The sequence below is a fragment of the Gorilla gorilla genome, chromosome 10, assembly GCF_029281585.2.
Source record: "Gorilla gorilla gorilla isolate KB3781 chromosome 10, NHGRI_mGorGor1-v2.1_pri, whole genome shotgun sequence".
In the NCBI taxonomy this organism is placed as follows: domain Eukaryota; kingdom Metazoa; phylum Chordata; class Mammalia; order Primates; family Hominidae; genus Gorilla; species Gorilla gorilla.
Window position 1 is genome coordinate 122,322,330 of NC_073234.2, and position 22,657 is coordinate 122,344,986.

At 39.3% G+C, this 22,657-nt stretch overlaps 1 long non-coding RNA gene across 1 annotated transcript in view; it reads right to left on the reverse strand.

Annotated features, from left to right (window-relative positions):
* Positions 1-22,657, reverse strand: part of LOC129526012 (uncharacterized) — a 56,146-nt gene that overhangs the window by 32,932 nt on the left and 557 nt on the right. The window contains exon 2 of the long non-coding RNA XR_008670579.2: positions 12,822-12,888. This is a non-coding gene — a long non-coding RNA (uncharacterized lncRNA). The remainder of the gene's footprint in view (positions 1-12,821; positions 12,889-22,657) is intronic.

Below are 22,657 nucleotides of genomic sequence, written 5' to 3' on the forward strand. Positions count from 1 at the left end.
TTCCGAACCATGGGCACCAGAAATGAGAAGGCAGCATCCTACTCTAAACATGCCACATGTACATCTAGAGCCATATCTTACTCATCCTCCTCCCCGGCACCAGGGCAGTGTCATCTTTCCCAGTGGGGCTCTGTCCTATGTAGACCACCAGTACCACAGACTATATCCCACACAAGTCTCTATCCTATTCATCATAATTCTTTTCAAGTTCCTTTGGGACCTTCTGCCTGGTAGCCTCATTCTTACCCATTCTTACCATTAAGTTAAAAATGGATAAAGGGATAGCATTTTGCTTTTGAAAGCACACACACTGTATATATATATATATATATATACATATATATACGTATATATATGTATATATACATATATATACGTATATATGTATATATATACATATATACGTATATATATGTGTATATATATATACATATATATATAGTGTATATACTATAGGCTGTCTTTTCATTTCACAGGCAAACCTTTCATTTGTTAAAAAAAAAAAGGCAGTATCTGCGAATTGCAATAAAGTGCAATAAAATGAGGTATGCCTGTATATATACTGGATGCATATATACACAGTATATGTAGTATATATATGTAACATATGTATATACTTATATACTACATTTGTATATAGTAGGCCAACTAATAGGCCAAATAAACCAATTAATAACCTTATGATGGCCTCTACGTGTTCAACAGAAAGGAATAGTTGCAAGTCTCTCACTTTTAATCAAAAGCTAGAAATGATGAAGCATAATGAGAAAGGCATGGCAAAAGCTGAGACAGGGCAAAAGCTAGGCCTCTTATGCCAAACAATTAGCAAAGGTGTGAATGCAAAAGAAAACTCTTGAAGGAAATTAAAAGTGATACTCCAGTGAATACATAAATGATAAGAAAGTGAAATAGCCTTATTGTTGATATGGAGAGAGTTTAAGTGGTCTGGATAGAAGAAAGCCAGATACAACATTTCCTTAAGCTAAAGCCTAATCCACAGCAAGGCCCTAACTCCCTTCCAATTCTATGAAGGCTGAGAGAAATGAGGAAGCTGCAGAAGAAAAGCTGGAAGCTAGCAGAAGTTGGTTCATGAGGTTTAAGCAAAGAAGCCGTCTTCATAACATAAAAATACAAGGTGAAGCATCAAGTGCTGGCTGCAGAAGCTGCAGCAAGTTATCCAGCTAAGACCATGAATGAAGGTGGCTACACTAAACAAAAGATTGTAGACCAAACAGCACTCTATTGGAAGAATACACCATCTAGGCCTTTCATAGCTAGAGAGGAGAAGTCAATGCCTGGCTTCAAAGCTTCAAAGGACAGGCTGACTCTCTTGTAAGGGGCTAAGGTAGCTGATGACTTTAAGTTGAAGCCAATACTCATTGACCATTCTGAAAATCCCAGGGCCCCTAAGAATTATGCTAAATCTACTCTGCTTGTGTTCTATACACGAAACAACAAAGCCTGAATGACTGCACATGTGTTTGCAATATGGTTAACTGAATATTTTAAGCCCTCCATTGGGACCTACTGCTCAGAAGAAAAGATTCCTTTCAAAATATTATTGCTCATTGATAATGCACCTGGTCACCCAAGAGCTCTAATGGAAAGGCACAAGGAGATTAATATTTTCATGCCTGCTAACATAACATCCATTTTGTAGTCCATGGATCAAGGAGTAATTCTGACTTTCAAGTCTTACTATTTAAGAATTATGTTTTGTAAGGCTATTGCTACCATAGACAGTGATTTCTCCAATGGATCTGATCAAAGTAAATGGAAAACCTCTGGCAAGGATCTATCCAATTAGATGCCATTAAAAATATTTGTGAGTCAAGGGAGGAGGTGAAAATATCAACAATAAGTAGTGTTAGGAAGGAGTTGATTCCATCTCTCATGGATGACTTCGAGTTCAAAACTTCAGTGGGGGAAGTAACTGCAGATGTGGTAGAAATGGCAAGATAACTAGAATAACAAGTGGATACTGAAAATATGACCAAATTGCTGCAATCTCATTATAAAACTTGAACAGATGAGGAGATACTTTTTATCGATGAGCAAAGAAAGTGGTTTCTTGAGATGGAGTCTGTCTCTGGTGAAGATGCTATGAACATTACTGAAATGACAACAAAAAATTTAGAATATTACATAAACTTAGTTGATAAAGTAACAGCAGGGTTTGATAGGATTGACTCCCATTTGGAAAGTTATACTGTGGGTAAGCCGCTATTAAACAGCATTGCATATTACAGAGAAATCTTCTGTGAGTCAACTGACGTGGCAAACTTCATTATGGTCTTATTTTGAGAAATTGCGAAAAAAAAAAATTACTGGGCATGGTAGCACACACCTGTAGTCCCAGCTACTCAGGAACACTGAAGTGGGAGGATCGCTTGAGCCCGAGAGGTTGAGGCTTCAGTGAGCCATGATTGTGCCACTGCACTCAAGCCTGGGCAACAGAGAGAGACCCTGAAAAAAAAAAAGAAAGAAAAAGAAAGAAGGAAGGAAGGAAGGAAAGAAGGAAAAAAAAAGAAAAAAAGAAAGAAAGAAAGAGAAAAAGAAAAGAAATAGCCATAGCCACCCAACCTTCACCAACCACCACCCTGGTCAGTCAGTAGCCATCAACATGGAGGCCTGACACTCCACCAGCAAAAATATTGTGACTTGCTGAAGCCTCAGATGATTGTTAGCACTTTTTGGCAGTAAAGTATTTTTAAATTGAGGTATGTACATTGTGTTTTTTAGACATAATGCTATTGCACATAACAGACTATATAGTACAGTATATAAACATAACTTTTATATGGACAGGAAAACAAAAAAATGTGTGATTTGCTTAATTATGATACTTGCTTTATCGTGGTGATCTGGAACTGAACCTGCGATATCTTAAAAGGTATGCCTGTGTATAGTGTGTGCGCGTGTGTGTGTGTGTGTGTACCCATGAATGCATATATTAAAATGCTGGTTTTAGTATTCTTAGAAAGCATTTATGAAAACAATTCTTGCACCTCTCAGAGTAGCTATGTGCCTCTTGAACTTGGATATATATTTAGAACATTCAGATAAAAATGCAAATATGATTTTTGTTTGCTTTTTATGGAAAGTTATGGTGAATATTTTAATTATATTGAATAGTTCTTTGATATAATTTATGAAACCACATACTTAAAAATCTAAAATGATGTAGATTATTAGAATCTACAACTTTATTGGCAAATTATTTTTCTATAATCACCATTTCCCTAAATAAACATACTTTTGAAAACAATCATGTGCCATACTTTAAACAAATGATTTCTCTGTTTATAGGATAAACAAACATGGTCCTCTTGAGGTTATATTTTGGAGTATACATTTAAAAACTGTCAGTAAAAACTGTCTGGTGTTCAGCTCATTAGCCAGTGTTCATTTTAATTATTTAAAAATTTATTTTTAAATCTCAATAGCTTTAGGGGTATTGGTAGTTTTTGGTTACATGGATGAACTCTACAGTGGTGAAATCTGGACTTTTAGTATACCAGTCACCCAAACAGTGTACATTGTACCCAGTAGGTAAATTTTCATTCCTTACCCCCCTTCCATCCTCCCCCTCATTTTAATTCTTGAGCATTGATTAGTAAAGCTTTTCCTTTTTTTAAGATCTACCTAATTAGTCTTATTTTTAGCTAAGTGGGTCACACAGCTATAAAACCTATTATTTATGGAAGCTAACATTAAAATAAAAATCCAGGTCAATACACATGTAAATCATGGTTGTCCTACATTGGAATAAGTTGCCAACTCTGCCTTTAGATACATTATCTAATGTAACAGTCAAGTTTACTTAATGGCAACAAATCAGTATGTGCTCTTCAGTGACAAGCAGTGATAGTGCCTTCATCTATCAAAAAAGTGAGAGGAAAACATATCATTACTTTGTACACTTAAATTGTTTCAGTGAGGCCAGGCATGGTGGCTCACACCTGTAATCCCCGCACTTTGGAAGGCCAAGGCAGGTGGATCACCTGAGGTTAGGAGTTCGAGACCAGCCTGGCAAACATGGTGAAACCCCATCTCTACTAAAAATATAAAAATTAGCCAGGCATGGTGGCATACACCTCTAGCCCCAGCTACTCAGAAGGCTGAGGCATGAGAATCACTTGAACCTGGGAGGCGGAGGTTGCAGTGGGCTGAGATTGCACCACTGCAGTCAGCCTGGGTGACAGAGCAGCACTCTGTCTCAAAAAAAAAAATTATTTCAGTGAAAAATAATTGAAATTGTGATTTTAATTAACATTTTAATGGCAAATTTAATGTATGTAATTGTCTATTCATTTTAAGTTAATCTGCTAAAAATCTGACTTGAGACATATATTTTGTTTGCATTATGAACAGTAAGCAATCTGAGATGTTAGGTTTTCTCACCTGATGTTGTATTTGTAAACAAAGATAAATGTTGCTTTAATAAGTAATTATAATTGTGAATAGAATATGTATTTGATACTTGATTTTTTTGAGACAGGGTCTCACTCTGTTGCCCAGGCTGGAGTACAGTGGCACAATCATAGCCCACCGCATCCCTTTAACTCCTGGGCTCAAGTGATTCTCCAGTCTCAGTCCCCTGAGTGGCTGGGACTACAGGTATGCGCTACCATGCCTGGCTAATTTTTAGAATTTTTTTTTAAGAGATGGTCTCTACAAAAAGTGACCATCAAGGCTGGTCTCAAACTCCTGGCCTTAAGCGATCCTCCCACCTTGGCCTCCCAAAGCGCTGGCATTACAAGCACAAGCTACTGTGCCAAGCCAATACTTGATTTTTTTTTTTTTTTTTTGAGACAGTCTCACTTTGCCACCCAGGCTGGAGTGCAGTGGTGTGATCTCGGCTCACTGCAACCTCTACCTCCTGGGTTCAAGCGATTCTCGTGCCTCAGCAGGGCGCCACCACGCCCAGCAAATTTTTGTATTTTTAGTAGAGACGGGGTTTCACCATGTCGGCCAGGATGGTCTCGATCTCTTGACCTTGTGATCCACCTGCCTTGGCCTCCCAAAGTGCTGGGATTACAGGTGTGAACCACCGCGCCTGGCCTAAAAAATTTTTTAAAATATTTTCATAGCTTAAAAAAATATGTTCCCTCTTCTTCCTCTTCCCCTTCTCTCTACTGTTTCCCCTTTTCTTCTCTTTGTGGGCAATTCAATCCAAGGCCATTAAAAAGAACTGGCCAGGTGGGCTTCCACGGCAGGGTAGAAAGACAGAGTTGGAGGAGGATATCCGTGTGGGGTGAGGGTGGTATGGAATTTCAGAGCCCAAATGGAATGAAGAGGAAGTCAGTGCAGGAGAGTGGCCTCCTCCTGCAGTACCAAAGCCCAAGGAGGGTACCCATGTGGAAGAAGGAGCTGCAGTAGTGATGAGATTGATTACACAGAGTGCGATTAATCAAATAAGTTAACACTTTACATTAAAGATAATGGGAACCAGGTGTCTGTCAGAGAAGGGGCAGACAAATATGGAAAGGGAGAAAGCAAAAATGAACCCTGTGTTATTAATTTGAAATTAGAGATTCCGGTGTGAATTCATGGTTGTCAACATACAGACATGTAGAAATATGGGGTGTGCGTGTGTGTATATAATTTATAGCAATGAGCCTATGCAGCATCAAACCTTGGTTTCTAGATACCATTCTCCACTAAAAGGACTTTTCCTCAGAACTTTCCTTGATGAAATGGATGATTCAAGTCTGGGGCAGGGAAAACGCAAAACAAAACCGGAACGCCTGGTGTTAGAAAGTTAGAAACTGCTCAGAATTATGGGGATATGTCAAAAGGACACAGAAGTCAACTTGAATAAGGCTCTCACTAGCCAAATCTGGGGCAACTTGAGCATCAAAATAATGACAGTAATGAATTATAATCCACTGAATGAAACAGAAATCCGTGGGTCCATATTGACTTAAATAAGTCAATGAATTCATTGAAAGTTTGATGAGTAATGGGAATATTTATGAAGAGGCTAAGTTGACCCTAAAAAGACTCCTTATGGCCAGGTGGGGTGGCTCACGCCTGTAATCCCAGCACTTTGGGAGGCTGAGATGGGCAGATTGCCTGAGGTTAGGAGTGTGAGACCAGCCTGGCCAACATGGTGAAACCCTGTCTCTACTAAAAACACAAAAATTAGCTTGGCGTGGTGGTGGGTGCCTGTAATCCAAGCTACTTGGGGGGCTGAGGCAGAAGAATTACTTGAGCCCAGGAGGCGGAGGTTGCAGTGAGCCGAGATCACACCACTGCACTCCAGCCTGGGTGACAGAGTGAGACTGTCTCAAAACAAAAAACAAACAAAAAAATCCAACTCCTTATAGTGGAAGGTTATTGAGTTATGCTTAATAATTGGCAAATTTATGACTTTTCCCTGCCATCAGCAGGAATGGGAGCATCAAGACAAGTTACAGAAAATAAAGAGTGCTGTATGTTTTATACATTTGGGTATAGTGTGCAAAATTTAGATTCTGCTACATGGAGCAACAATTTGATCAAAAACTTTCATGTTCCTCCACCTCCATGAGGTTCTAACAACCCCAGCCAATCCAATCAATTTCCAGGCTAAAAAGCCTAAAGGCAGATGTACCTTCAATTGTCTATCACAATACAAACAGCTATCAGCTACCATGTATTGAGTACTCACTCTGCGAATGAACAGGATAATACATTATGTTACTCAATAAACACAATTTTAGCAGATGGGGACTATTAGTCTACATTTTTTGGGGGGAAAAAGGCCCAGTCAAGTTAAGGTACTTGATCAAAGTAGCAGAGTCCTCATTAAAATCTATTTAGTTATAGCACCTGGACTATGAGTCACCACACCATATTGTCCAGTCGTGTCACATTGAAACTCAGGTTTCATCTACTCAAGCTTTCATAAATCTTGAGAGGAGGAGAAGGGGCATGGTTAAGACAACCCACCAGAGACCAACTAAGCCAAGGGAGTTGGAGGTGACATCTTTCATAAGCATAAAGGCACAGACAGATACATTCTTGTTCAAATTCTGTCACTCCTATAATCTGCACTTCTCAGAAGCAACCAGCAATGGGACTAGTGGTATATTTTGGGACTACTGTCAACAAAAGGAGTCATACTCTGTAAAATATTTGAAGAGATTTATTCTGAGCCGAATGTGAGTGACCAATGGCCCATGATACTGCCCTCAGGAGGTCTTGAAAACATGTGCCCAAGGTGGCTGAGCTACAACTTGGTTTTATACATTTCAGGGAGAGATAAGATGTCAATCAACACATGTAAGATGTACATTGGTTCGTCTGCAAAGGTGGGACAACTAGAAGTGGGGGGATTAGGGGGTGAGAGGATTTCCAGGTCATAGGCAGATTCAAAGATTTTCTGACTGGCAATTGCTTATTATCTAAAGACCTGCAATCAATAGAAAGGAATGTCTGGATTATGATAAGGGTTGTGGAGACTAAGGTTTTATCATGTAGATGAAGCTTCCAGATAGCAGGCTTCAGAGAGAATAGATTGTAAATGTTTCTTTTTTTTCCTTTTCTTTTCTTTTTTTTTTTTTTTGAGACAGTCTCGCACTGTCACCCAGGCTGGAGTGCAGTGGCACGATCTGGGCTCACTGCAACCTCCACCTTCTGGATTCAAGCGATTCTCCTGCCTCAGCCTCCTAAGTAGCTAGGACTACAGGTGCCCGCCACCAGGCCCTGCTGATTTTTCTATTTTTAGTAGAGAGGGGTTTCACCATGTTGGCCAGGCTGTTCTCGAACTCCTGATCTCATGATCCGCCTACCTCGGCCTTCTAAAATGCTGGGATTACAGGCATGAGCCACTGCTACTGGCCTGTAAATGTTTCTTATCAGACTTAGAGAGTCTGTTCTGTCAGTCTTAAGGTCTCTGTGTTGATGTTAATGCTGGTCAGCTGTGAGGCACGTCTGGCCATCCACTTCCCATCATGGCCTGAACTAGTTTTTCAGGTTAACTTTGGAATGGCCTTGGCCAAGAGGAGGGGTCTGTTCATATGGTTAGGGGGCTTAGAATTTTATTTTTGGTTTACATTCTCCCACTTCTAGCTAAGATTTTCCAGAGGCAACATCAATGGCCACCAAACTTTTATTTTGTCCCACAACAATTGCTGAGGTGGCATGGCTGGCTGCCCTGGGTCCATCCTGTCCCTTGGTGGGACCCCTATAGTCAAGGGACTTAAGAGTCAAAAGACTTACAGTCAATTTAAATGTTCTAGGCCAGATGGGAATGAATGTGAACAGGCATTCACTAACCCTTAAAATTTTTAAGGTAATATAAAAGCCAACAAATGAAAAGCCAGAGGCGAGGTTACAAAATTGACTTATCTACCTTTAACCTCTATGTATTGAGCTACTGTGATCTTGGTTTTAGTTACAGATGAATTGCAATGAACTATACAAAACAATCATTATTAAAACCTTTTAAGCTAAGAAATTTAGAGACTTTTGTTGTGCTGCCATGCTTTTTGTGGTCTTTTAGTGATTTGTCCTAAGGTGGCTGATAAATTTTTTAAAAAAAATATATCTATTGACGTAAGTCTCATAACTGGGAGTATTATACTGAAGAGGCTTTGTCATGAAGTATTTTTATATTCTCTCAGTAATTTTATTTTAATTCTATGGGAAGCAGGAAATTCTTTATGGCTGGGATGGATAAAAAACGTGCCACACATGTAATAACCCAGGAGGCAAAGTCTCTTATTTTACCAACTATTTAGGTGTCTGTGTACTCTTCCTTAATTGGGAGGATCTGATATAATGCTTTCCCTCAAAACTGGGCCTTACAATCTAATGTGCCCATCTCTTCCACGATAGTCCCTGGGCCTAGAGGGAGGGTGCTTATATAGTTTTAGCAGCAGGGTATTTACAGTGAAAAACAGATTGGGCCCAGGGGGATTCCAAATGAGGGAGATTCATAGGATTTGTCAAATCATCTCAGTTTTCAGAGTATCATGATTCCAGTTTTCCCAGAAGAAGTAAAACTATAAGAGATAACATTAATAATTTGACAATAAAAAAATAATGTGTGTGTCACAATAGAAAAAGGAACATATTCCATCAGGGCACCAACTAAAAACATGAAGCAAATTATAACCTGGTACTCTTTAGAGGATTTTTGCAGCCCAGAAATAATTCATGAGTCAATCTGCACTCAAAAACAAAAGTCAGGGCTGGAATCTAGTAACAGATGTTATAGTTTTCCCTTGAAACAATTTCTTTCTTTCTCTAGCCCTCCTTTTCTGCTAAAGAGAAACTATAGTAAGACCAATTTTTGTGCAAAATAAGTTTCAGGCTTATTATATTTGGCCTGATTATTCACATAAAGTCCAGCAAGAATTGACTGGTCATAGAGGCTCTTTTCAAGTTGGCTTTCTGGAACTTTACCTAACAATGTGTTATTCTAGTAAAACCCTTGGTAAAATAACCAGTGTCTCCAATTGTCCTGTTTTAAAAGATAAGGCTTTTTACTGAATTTTTGCAAATAACTATACTGTCATAAAGTCAAAATACTCATGAACAGTTTCTGAATTCTGGAGAACTCAGAAAGGAAAACATGCTCTCAAAAACATACTTTACCCGATTGCTCTAAACTATAAATAACTCAAAAGATATCCTTGACTCTTATCTAATCAGAGCAGCAGTCTTCCAAACAAGATGTCATTTGTTCAGTTTGGAAATGCCATTGACAACCCAAGCAGCTCTTGTCAGATGAGAGACGTTCATCAGGCACGGCACAATCTAGTAGCTCCTCATCTAGTGAGTCAGTCCTAAGGAAAAAAGAGGCTCCCTGTTCCTAAGTATCTCCTCCGTGCATCCCCAGGTAGCAAGAACCTATATAAATAATTTTTATTTTATCATGGAACTCTTTTGGGCACCATTATTTCAATTAGCATAGGGATAGTTTCAGCTAACATCCCATAGCAAGGCAGCACATGTCTCTCAAGTGGGAACTCTCTAGTCCAAAGTCCCAGTAGTTGTCATTGGGAAATGCTTACCGGCTTTTGCCATAAGCCTCAATAAACATGCCACAAAGAGCTATCAAGTGGAAGATTTGCCCTGACCAGCACTCCAACTTCTACCCTGTATTCTGGGAATCTTACTAGTTCTCATTTAGCATGTCCAGTTAACATTTCTCAAAGGACAGATTTACATGCCTTCAGTTTTGCAGTACTAGATAGGGGAAACATCCCCTAGTCAGACACAATACCCATTTTCATAAGACACTTAGGTAAAGGACTCAGAACTACCTTACATAAGGTAGTTGTTTAAACATCTCAAATTTCATAATCCTGTCAACCTTTACATTTTTATGTTCTGATCCCAGGAACTTCTCTACCCCCCAGACCATTTTGCCTTTTCTGGTGAAAAAGGATTTGGGTTCCCAACAGCGAGCTGGGCCAAGGGACTCAGCCTCTTTTATCAATCTTTATCTTAATTTGCCTCAACATTGCCCTAGGCAATGTCAGCTTTCTTATTATAACCTTTGCCTTTTAATTTTCCTTAGATTTCTCCTAAGGAAATGTATGAAATGTAGGACACTAGTATGGGGCCTTTTAATGTTGCGGGGCCAGCAGGGGCTCCCTTTGGTCCACCCAACCAACTTTTGACAGTGTTGTAAAGACCTTTGTTTTAACCTCATCGATTTTCATTTTATTTCATTTCTTAATAACCATCTAAAGATTTCCACCCTTCTGGGATGAGTCCTTTGACTTCCTTTTGCCTTCCCCATTTATTTTTGGTTACATGTCCTAATGTTTTATAAGCATCTGTAAGACCCATGAAGGATAGCAAATTTGATAAGGCTCCTCAAACAGTTGTTCGGTTCTGCAAGAGTAATGTCACCCAGAGTGCCCATGTCGAAGGGATCCTCTTAACCACAGCATTTACCACGATGTGGGTAATAGGCATATTAAGTGGGAGAATATCCTGGTCATCATAAAGCCAGTCTCACATGGCTCGCATAAGAAGCATTATCAGCTGTTTTGTCTGGGGTGTCCCACTTAGCATTTAATAGGGAGAGTTGGGCAGTCCCCTTATCAGGGTAATCAGCCTTACAGTGGCTTTTATCTGGTTCACCAGGCTGGATATACCCTCAGGAATAACCTCCTGTGCAACTGGATAACATATACTCATCAGTGAGTGTTTAATAGTGGGCTGTGAGTCCTGTATCAACCCAAACTTGCTCTTTCATTATGTGGCATTTAAAATTAAAGATGCTGTCCTTAAATTAGTTGCTCTTACAAGGTTTTCAGGAAGCTGATGACACCAATTAATAATGGAACAATTCCTTTATGTTATATCCTCTGGTTTTAATAGTTACTTGGTTTTGCCTTACCCCATATTGACTATCTTCTTGGTAACCACAAGTCATAGAGGCACTTTCTGTTGTCCCTGCATAAGTTTGCCCTTTGGGGGGCAGCTTTGAGGCTGGTGGCATAAGCTCAGACTGACTTAAACCAGACCTTGGTCTAGCAGCAAGGTTCAACCCAGACTTCTCCTTTAATTTCTTTTTCTTTCTTTTTTTTTTTTTTTTTTTTTGAGACAGAGCTTTGCTCTTGTCTTCCAGGCTGGAGGGTAATGGCACGATCTTGGCTCACTGTAACCTCCGCCTCCCTGGTTCAAGCAATTCTTCTGTCTCAGCCTCTCGAGTAGCTGGGATTACAGGCACCTGCCACCATGCCTGGCTAATTCTTGTATTTTTAGTAAAGACAGGCTTTCGCCATCTTGGCCAGGCTCGTCTCAAACTCCTGACCTCAGGTGATCCACCCGCTTTGGCCTCCCAAATGCTGGGATTACAGGTGTGAGCCACCATGCCTGGCCTTTTAATTTCATTTTAACTATTACAGATAGCAATAACCAAGGGATTGGATATTTTGTTTTTATTCTTATTAGTTTGCATTTCCTTATGCACTCAGTGAAGTAACTTTCTGGGAGTATGAGTATCATCCATCTCTAAATTCCACTGGTAACTTTTACCTTTAGTAACTAAATGCAGCCCAGCTGCAGCTCCATACCATGGGTGACCACGCGACCACCAAGGAGTCAAAGGTTTTTCCTTACCAGCCTTTTATTTTTCTCTCTGTCCATTTAGTTTTATTTATATACTTCTTCTTTATTTTAATGTGTCCCCTAAATAGCCTCAAAATTAGAAAAAAAATTACATTTCCTTTTTTTTTTTTTTTTGAGATGGAGTCTCACTCTGTTACATGATCTCGGCTCACTGCAACCTCTGCCTCCTGGGTTCAGGCAATTCTCCTGCCTCAGCCTCCCGAGTAGCTGGGGTTACAGGCACCTGCCACCACACCCAGTTAAAAATTACATTTTCTTTAGCCAACACCACATCCTTGTGTTTTTATAAACTTCTCCAAAAAAGGTTTTGGTGAAGAGTAACACATTTTACTCTCCTATAATTTTAACTCTTAGTAACCCAAATTCCCAGTGAAAAAATAAGGATTGCTTACTTTAACATAACATGGTTTAAAATTTTTAAATTACTGAAGAGAATTTTATGAGTAAATTTACGAAATTAATCTTACCAAATGTTACTAAAGTCATGTGAATTAAAAGGCATCTGAGCTAGTTTCTATTAGTCTGATAAACACTTGGTTTTCTTTAAGTCAATTGATTAGAGCTCTTTCATATAATTTGGTAGTGAAATTTCACTTCCACATTACACATTCAAACATATAGACATAACAGACATATAAACAAAAGCAAATCCTCTATTATCTGCCTGTTTTCAAAAATTCTCTCCCTTTACTAAAAAAATTGCAGGAGCCAACAAAAATTGAAGAAGAGATTTACCATACCAGGCTTCTCAAAAGGAAGAAAGACCTGAAGCAGCAGGGTACAGCAGAAGTTGCACTTCTGAGATATCTGAAGAATTTCAAAAAGAAACAGATTATAGAATTCAAAAATTAAAAACTTCTTGCTTTAAAAGTCAATAGTTTTTATAAAAGCTTGTTTAACCAATTATTTCGTTTGTATTAGTGTATTTTTAATATCAATGTTCAATTCCTAGAAAGATTATTATAATTTCCTTTCAATTACAGCCAACTTAATTATATAACTTTTAAAAAAATAAATTCCTTTTTTACTAACCTCATTACAACTTATACAGACCACTCATGACATGCCTGGACTTTCTGGCTTGTCCTAAATATCCCTATTTCTTAAACAACCAGTCATTTTATTTTAAGATAAAAATTTAACATACAAGATCCTCTCTCATACAAAGTCATTTTTCTTTTAGCCTTTCTTACCAAAAATACCTCTTTATATCTGTAACTTTCTTTATGTCTCTTATTTCCTGGTTCCTTTTACCTTGTTTTACATATATCCTTTAACATATAAACTAGACAAAAATTATTTACCTTTTAATAAGAACACATTTTTAGAAGAAATGTTTTCCTAGAATCTTAAATTGAAAATTACCCAGATGTTTAGTGGATATCTATTATTTCATACAACTTTAGATTGGAAATTATATAACATTTGTTTACAAGCATTTATTCCATTACATTTACTTGTTTAATTTATTTTTAATAGTTTACCTAGATTATTTATGAAAACCAATATTCATCATTTAAAGTTATTTCCCTGTTAACCATGTTTATAACCTACGAACTTCAGGTGTTTACCTGAGTAAGAAACTTAAGGCTAACTATATTGGTATTTTACCAGTAACTCAGGATTTAGCTGTTTTCATTAAACCAACAATATAAGTATCTTTATAAAAAATTACTGTAATCCCAGCACTTTGGGAGGCCGAGGCAGGCGGATCACGAGGTCAGGAGATTGAGACCATCCTAACTAACATGGTGAAACCCCGTCTCTACCAAAAATACAAAAAATTAGCCGGGCGTGGTGGTGGGCGCCTGTAGTCCCAGCTACTTGGGAGGCTGAGGCAGGAGAATGGCATGAACCTGGGAGGCGGAGCTTGCAGTGAGCTGAGATCATGCCACTGCACTCCAGCATGGGTGACTGAGCGAGACTCCGCCTCAAAAAAATATATATTACATGGCTGGGTGCGGTGGCTCATGCCTGTAATCCCAGCACTTTGGGCGGCTGAGGCGAGTGGATCACAAGGTCAGGCATTCGAGACCAGCATGGCCCACATAGTGAAACTCTGTCTCTACTAAAAATACAAAAAATTAGCTGGGCATGGTGACAGGAGCCTGTAATCCCAGCTTCTTGGGAGGCTGAGGCAGGTGAATCGCTTGAACCTGGGAGGTGGAGGTTGCAGTGAGCCGAGATCACACCACTGCACTCCAGGCTGGGTGACAGTGCAAGACTCCATCTCAAAAAATAAAAAAAATTACACAGGCAAAGATCATTCTGTTTTGGGTTGGGTTTATAGTTTTATACACCTCATGCCATATGTTGACATCTTATAGTATTTGGCAGGGATAAGTATGGAACTGCTTGATCAATAAATACAAAAAATGCTGAAAATTCTTAAGACATTTCTAATATTACTTTACCGATAATTTGAAAGCCAGCTTATATATTAAATATTTTACTTATATCACATAAACTTGAAAGACATTTGGGTTTCTTTTTCTGTGTGTGTGGTGGCTCAATGTGTGCTGACTGTGAGCAGGACTCTACAGTGTTTCACCACTGAATTGTTTCTGCCCTCTTAGATGTCTGTTTCTCTCTCTGGAATTCTATTACCTCCAAGAGGGCTCAAAACGCCAAGTGATCAGCTCTTATATGTGTTTCCTGGAAGAGCCTTTCTAAACTAATTTTCTTGGGGGTTCCCTGTAGGGCCATTGCATGTCTCAGGAAGTCAACCCCCAGACACTTTTACTTCGTCCCCAGTCACCCAGGAGCACCTATCAGCTGGGAGGAACAAAATGCCCTTTTTCTTCAGAGCTGAGGACCTCAGTCTCATTTATCTATGAAAATAACAGTTCAGTTCCTCACACAAATGCACAGACAAACCAATTGAGCTTAATTTTGGAAGAAAAAGCAACAGAGAAGACTTCTTAGAATGCACCTCCAAACCGGAAACCAAATGAGGTGCCCAAAAAGGGGTCCTTCTCCTTGTCTTTAGAAAAAGGCAATGGAGAACACCTTTAGAATGCACCTCCGAACTAGACAGGAATCCCAAATAACTTTCTAGGAGGAAAAAAAAAAAACTCAGAATAAATTAAGGACCATCAGCCAAATGGGAGGTCCAGTGCTCAGAAGGACTTAACAATTCCACTGGAGGAAATGCTCAAAGTTGGGGAGAACTATCATTGGGCCCCTGCTGGTACCTTAGCTCCAAGTTCAGCCAACTCCTTCAGGGCTCTGAGTCTTCTCTGAGGCCTGATGTTAGGTGCCAAATTATTGTAAGTGAAAGAGCCAAACTCTGTAAATTATTTGAAGAGATTTATTCTGAGCCAAATGAGTGACCAATGGCCCATGACACAGCCCTCAGGAGATCCTGAGAACATGTGCCCAAAGTGGTTGGGCTACAACTTGGTTTTATACATTTCAGGGAGACATAAGACATCAATCAATACATGTAAGATGTACATTGTTTCAGCCACAAAGGCGGGACAACTGAAAGCAGGGATGGGGGGTGAGAGGACTTCCAGGTCATAGGCAGATTCAAAGATTTTCTGATTGGCAATTGATTATTGTCTAAAGACCTGGTATTGATAGAAAGGAATGTCTGGGTTATGATAAGGAGTTGTGGAGACCCAGGTTGTAGTATGTAGATAAAGCCTCTAGGTAGCAGGCTTCAGAGGGAATAGATTGTAAATGTTTCTTATTAAAGAGTCTCTTCTGTCAGTCTGAAAATCTCTGTGTTGATGTTAATGCTGGTCAGGTGTGAGGCATGTCCGACATCCACTTCCCATCCTGGCCTGAACTAGTTTTTCAGGTTAACTTTGGAATGCCCTTGGCTGAGGAGGGGTTTGTTCAGATGGTTAGGGGGCTAAGAATTTTATTTTTGTCTTACACTATTAACTAGCACAGCGACTCTAAAATGTTAATTATTCTCTTGGCAAATAAGTGATTAGGCTCATGTAAGGATGTGCCCTGAAAGCAAGAAAGGAAAGTGGGTCAAGTAGTCACTGATACAAATTTTAATTTGGCAGTTTTAGATCTAGGAAGAGATTAATGTTGGCTCCTTCACACTCTGAGGATTGGTGGCTATTTCCCTTACATTCAATGTGAATATGAAGGACAGATTTCAAATGGTCCCCTAAAACAGTTTCTCCCTCTCTTAGAACTCATTTGCATTTGCAAACTGAAATTAGTGTTTCAAGTTAGAATTCCATCTACCCTGGTTGCAGAAGACTTAAGATGTTTTTATACCCTCAGCCTTTTCTTCATCTGTAAATGACGGACCACCCCCTCAGAATGCATACAGCATTACCTAAACCATTGGGTGGGCCATTGTTTCCAAAAGCAGGCCAAGTTGAGAGGCTCTCTTACTGTAATTCACATAAATCCTAGTCAAACCATATTGCATTCTGGGGTCACGTTGAAAATGTCAATTTGGTAAATCTCCCTTCTCATGTAAATGTACATGTTCTTTCAACCTGGCTATTGCAGATGACAATAAAGACCCTATTGTTCAGCTTTGGGCTGCTCTATTCTATCTTTTTAAAGCTCCACCTTGTCCATCTTCACCAATCCCCATTTAACTTTTTACCATTGATAAGGCATAAATTATGCTGTGTGGGCTCTGCCACCACTTTGGGTGCCTTGCTCCAAGGTGAAATGGAAGCTTATCATTAGTCCTCTCCCTAGTCCTAACATCTATACTGGATGCAGGTAGAAAATAGTAATGATTCCTCTCTCATAATTTATAAGTTTCATGCTGACGTCCTTAAAAAAGTAGGTATTCAATTCTTATTAAAATATAACTTCCCTCCTCTCCCTGCTGCAGAAGCTTTCTTCAGCCCACATCCATATCTATCTTTTCTGCACTCATTCAGTCCTCTTTTTTTACTCAATTTGGCCTTTATTTGTATTACCCTTTAACGATCTTTAAATGCTTAATGTGCACATGTCCTTCTTCACATGGCGGCAGGAAGGAGAAGTGCCGAGCAAAGGAGGAAAAGCCCCTTTATAAAACCACCAGATCTCATGAGAACTCACTCACTATCATAAGAACAGTATGGGGGTAACAGCCCCCATGATTCAATTACCTCCCACCAGGTCCCTCCCACAACACATAGAGATTATGGGAACTACAATTCAAGATGAGATTTGGGTGGGGATACAGCCAAACTGTATCAAGGATAGAACCAAGGGTAGAAACCAGACTCAAACTGGGTACTGAAGTTGCTCTACTGGTTACTGTAGAGGTAAGGGCACTTGAGAGAAGAAACTAGCCAACAGTGGTCAAGTATGGTAAGCAATTAGGCAAAAACATAAGAACAAATTGAACATCTTTAAACTCAGGTTGTATTACTGAAACTACTGCGAAGTGCTGCCCATTAGGAGCATAAGAGGCTGCTCAGCTTTAGGCCAGTCTTCATATTCACGGTGTCAGGTAGCTCTACCTCATCACAACTTTTTTTTTCCATTCCAACATCTTTTTTTTCAAGTCAAAATTATTAAGGTATAATTTACACACAGCAAAACTGCTCTATTTAGTGTACAAATCTATGAGTTTTGGCAGATGCATACATTCTGTAACCCACACACATCACAGTCAAGATATCCAACAATTCCATTACCCCTCCCCAATTCTCTTAAGCTCCACTTTATAGTCAACTCCTCTCACCTCACAGGCAACCACTGATCTCTTTTCTCTTTTTATGGTTTTGCCTTTTCCAGAATGTCATATAAATGGAATACAGTATGAAGACTTTTTAATCTTGCATCTCTCACTTAGAATAATGCACTTGAGATTTATTTGTGTGTAGGAGCAGTTTGTTCCTTTTATATGCTGAGTAGATTCTATTGTATATATGTACCACCGTTTGCTTATCCATTCACAAATTAAAGGGCATTTAGGGTGTTTCTAGTTTTAGATGATTATAAAATATGTTCAGGTTTTTGTGTGAACATGTTTTCATTTCTCTTGGGTAAATATCTAGGAGTAGGATTTCTAGGTCATATCACAAGTGTATGCATAACTTTATAGGAAACTCCCAAACCATTTCCCAAGTGTATGTACCCCTCTGCATTCCCACCAACAACATCTGAGAGTTTTAGTTTTTGTCCATCATCAATAGCTTTTGAAATTATTTTTATTTCAACCAAGTAGTGATCACTGTGGCTTTGATTTGCATTTCCCTAATGACTACTATAGTAAATAGACTACAGCAACAAAAGGAACAAACTACTCCTACACACAACATAAATACATCTCAAATCCATTATTCTAAGTGAAAGATGCAAGACTAAAAATGCTTCATACTGTATTCCATTTATATGACATTCTGGAAAAGGCAAAACCATAAGGAGAGAAAACAGATGAGAGGTTGCCTCGGGGTGGGAGGGGTTGCGCATCTTTTCATATGCTTATTTGCCATCCATGTATCTCCTTTGGTAAAGTGATTGTTCAATTATTCACACATTTTAAAACTGGATTGTCTTCTGAGTTGTAAGATTGTTTCATATATTCAGAATACAGTCACTTAATAGGTATGTTTTGGCTGGGAGCGGTGGCTCACGCCTGTAATCCCAGCACTTTAGGAGGCTGAGGCAGGCGGATCATGAGGTCGGGAGATGGAGACCATCCTGGCTAACATAGTGAAACCCCGTCTCTACTAAAAAACAAACAAACAAACAAAAATTAGCTGGGCATGGTGGCAGGCGCCTGCAGTCCCAGCTATTCGGGAGGCTAAGGTAGGAGAATGGCGTGAATCCAGGAGGCAGAGCTTGCAGTGAGCCGAGATTGTGCACTGCACTTCAGCCTGGGTGACAGTGCGAGACTCCGTCTCAAAGAAAAAAAAAAAAAAGGTATGTTTTGCAAATATTTTCTCCCAGTCTGTTGCTTGTTCTTTTGTTTTCTTAAGTGACATCCAAACAGCAAGTGTTATCCAAAGAGCAAGTTTTTATAAATTTCTTTCTTTCATGGATTGTGTTTTTTGTTGTATCTAAGAAAACTCTGCCTAATTCAAGATCATAAAAATGTTCTCCTATGTTTTCTTCTAAAAATTTTATATTTTCACATTTAGATCTATGATCCATTTTGAATTATTTTGCATATGGTGAAAGGCATGAGTTTATAGGTGTTAAGCTTTTGTTTTAAAAATGATGTCCAATTATTCCAACATGCTTCTTTTCACTATCTTTTAATAAGGCTCAATTTAGCAGACACTCTATATATGATCCACAAAAAGAAAGGGAACCTTCTAGCTTTGGTGTGACAATCCTATGGCTGGAGATGAAAGGGCAGTTTCCAGTTCCTTTGACTGGCAGAAATACCTAGTAAGTATGCTTTCTACTCCATAGAAAAGCATGATATAGAATAGTCCAGAAAGAACTGTCAATGCTTTCTAGTCAAAGATCACCAGGAACACACCTGTGGTTGAACAAGCTGAATTTACTACTCATTGCAGCAAGGAAGAACACATCACGGGGAACCACGTGGCATACTAGTAAGGTGTTCAAAAAAATATTTTAGTAAGATTCGGTTTGTGTTAGGTGATCTGATAGAGGGTTTAAGGTGGTGGAACTTTGCTCTATGCTCTAAACAGGATATTGTCAGGAAGTGGGGGTAATTCTATGATTGGGTATCTTAATAAATCTTATCTAGAAAGAGGGAAGACTGGAATGAGGCTTAAGCTGTCACTGGCAAAGAGGCAACAGCTACGTAGACTAGTTTGGTATTTTCATTTTGTGTATTCCATTTGGTGGGTTGGACAGCATTTGTGTTTTTGTCTACATTCACACATGATTATGAAGTAGTCTTATTTTTGTCCTGATCCACCATGATCATGGAGTGACCTCGTCTGATGTTGATGTTCTCCAAAATTATTTTTGTTCAACAAGAATACCAAAGCCTAGTGTGCCAGCATCTACTGCATGTCAGAAACTGCTTTTCTCTTCCTCAGAATATAGTGATTAAGAACTTGGGCTCTAGAGTCAGATAAAATTGGGTTTGATTCTAGAGCCTGCTCTTCACTAGCCTGTGGGACCGGGGTAAATTATCCAACTTCTCTATGCCTCGGTTTCCTCATATGAATATAGGATTTCCTATATTAGAATATAATGTACTTGCTTCATTGGATTGAGAGAAATCAGATGATCGAGGTTAGGAGCTGTGTCAAATAAATCTGTCGTATCATAGGAAAAATTAAGGATATTGGTGCAGGCAAAGGAAAACCAATAGCACAGGTGATTGTGCCAGGAATGGCAAAGAGCAGTTAAGAAAGTGAGGATAGGAAGCATAATGATTTACACTGGGGGGTAACTAACCTTTATAAAGCTGTTAATTCAATGCAAGGATAACGCATTACACTCATGAAAACATGGTGAAACAGGAAAAACGTGTGCACCTTGCAAGAAGTAGGCTTCTTACTTAAATGAGTCCATACTGAAACCCTGGCAAGAGTGTTTGATAATGATGAAAACTATGATTATGCACATAACAGGAGACAGACTCACATGTTGGGTAGAAGGTTGGGCTGGAGCTTTTTAAACTTCAGTGTACTATCAGCCTAGAAATAATTTCTTGCTTTAACATTACTGGTTTCTGCCTTCTTTCTGGTCCTCTTTGAACCACTCCACCATGTTAAGCAATGCCACATCTAATTTCTAAGTTTTTCAATAAGGCAAAAAGACTGTGTGTGTACCCAACTAGAAGAAAACTCAGTCACTTAAGAGGCTGGGTAATTGATATGTGTATTAAGAATTTTGTTAAAAGAATTTTATTGCCTGAAGGCACTAAGAATTCATCATTATTGTTATTTTAAGAGAGAGGGTCTCACTTTGTCACCCAGGCTGGAGAGCAGAGGCACAATCATAGCTCACTGTAGCCTTGAAATCCTGGCTCAAGTGACCTTCCTGCCTCAGCTTCCCAAGTAGCTAGGACTACAGGTGCGTGCCACCACACCTGGCTATTTATTTATTTATTTTTTGTAGAAACAGGGTCTCACTATATTGACCCGGCTAGTCTCAAACTCCTGGCTTTAAGCAATCCTCCCACCTTGGCCTCCCAAAATGCTGTCATTACCTGGCCAGGGCTCATTAAGACATGACAAAATCTTTCAAAATAACATCCAGAAATAAATGTTTCATTTTATTTTCCTTGAAACAGGGTCTCACTCTGTTGTCCAGGCTGGAATGCAGTGGTGTGACCACGGCTCAGTGCAGCTTTGACCTCCCAGGCTCTAGCAATCCTCCTGCTTCAGTATCCCAAATAGCTGGGACTACAGGAGTGTGCCACCATGCTCAATTATTATTATTATTTTTTTAAGAGATGGGATCTCCCCATGTTGCCCTTGCTGGTCTTAAACTCCTAGGCTCAAGTGATCTTCCCGACTCAGCCTCCCGAGGTGCTGGGATTACAGGCGTGAGTCATCTGTATTTTATTTTAACAATCTAAGAAAGGGAGGTCACAGAATGGGAATCAAGAACTTAGAGGAGTTCAGACTATAAAACGAAGAAATACTACAAGTCATGTATTTGTTTGTTTTATAGGCTGAACTCCTACACCAGAAGTTTCTGATGAACTCATGACCTCCCAAAGGAGCTCTTTTAAATCTTAGTTTATGAAACAGATTCAACTGCTGCTTTGAGTTATGGCTTTTAATAACCGTAAAAATGCAAAATCTCCCAGGAGTGGCTACAATCTTGTCAAGTCATTTGTACTTTAATAATAATTAGATTCTCTTGTAAAACGACGTGCAAAGGGAAGAAGAAACAAGACGTAATTGTGCACTTCATAATTTTACCTAGAGTTCAACCTTGAAAGGTCACATATTAAGGATAGAAGTTTGTGTAATAACGAGAAAACAGAGGATATCCGTTTCTTCACATACTGGATAAACAACAATCCACGGATGCCGCTAATCATCCAACCCATATGTTGAATTGACAAGAGTATTTAATTTCCTCTTTCTGCTTTGAGAAACTAAATATCTTGACAGTCTGAGCACAGTGGCTTAAGTGGCCTTAATTCTCTGATTTCATAAGTTAATGATTAGGTTGAAGCTATAAACTATAGTCCATTCCATTTAAGACCTGGATCAAAGTTAGCTTCATCCAGCATGTTTTAGCACGTCCTTTCTGAGCTATGTTGTTAATAGTTACCATTCAGTTCCACCATCCTGAATATTCTGCAGTTCATAAACCATTTTGTGAGTTTTTTTTTTTTTTTTGCTTTCTGTGTATGTTTTTGACTCGCGTGTTTTTGCTTCGCTAATCAGATTGCGAAAGGAAACATCTCAGGTTTGCATAGGACTTCACAGTTTATAAAGACCTTTCCCACCCACCACAAAAAAAGTATGACAAGTTTCCCGTCATCTTCATTTTATAGGTGTGGAAAGGGAGTCAAAGAAAAGTTAATCGATACCATTTATCTAGTTAAGCAGGCTTTGAGCAGTTCATCTCCTCCCGACCTCAGAACGACCTTCTGAGGTGTCTCCTGCAACCCTGCTCTGAAGCTCAGAGCGAGACGGCCTCACATCCCAGGGGGCTCAGCTCTGGCGGGGCCGCCACGCGCCTCCCCGTGCCTTTGGACGGG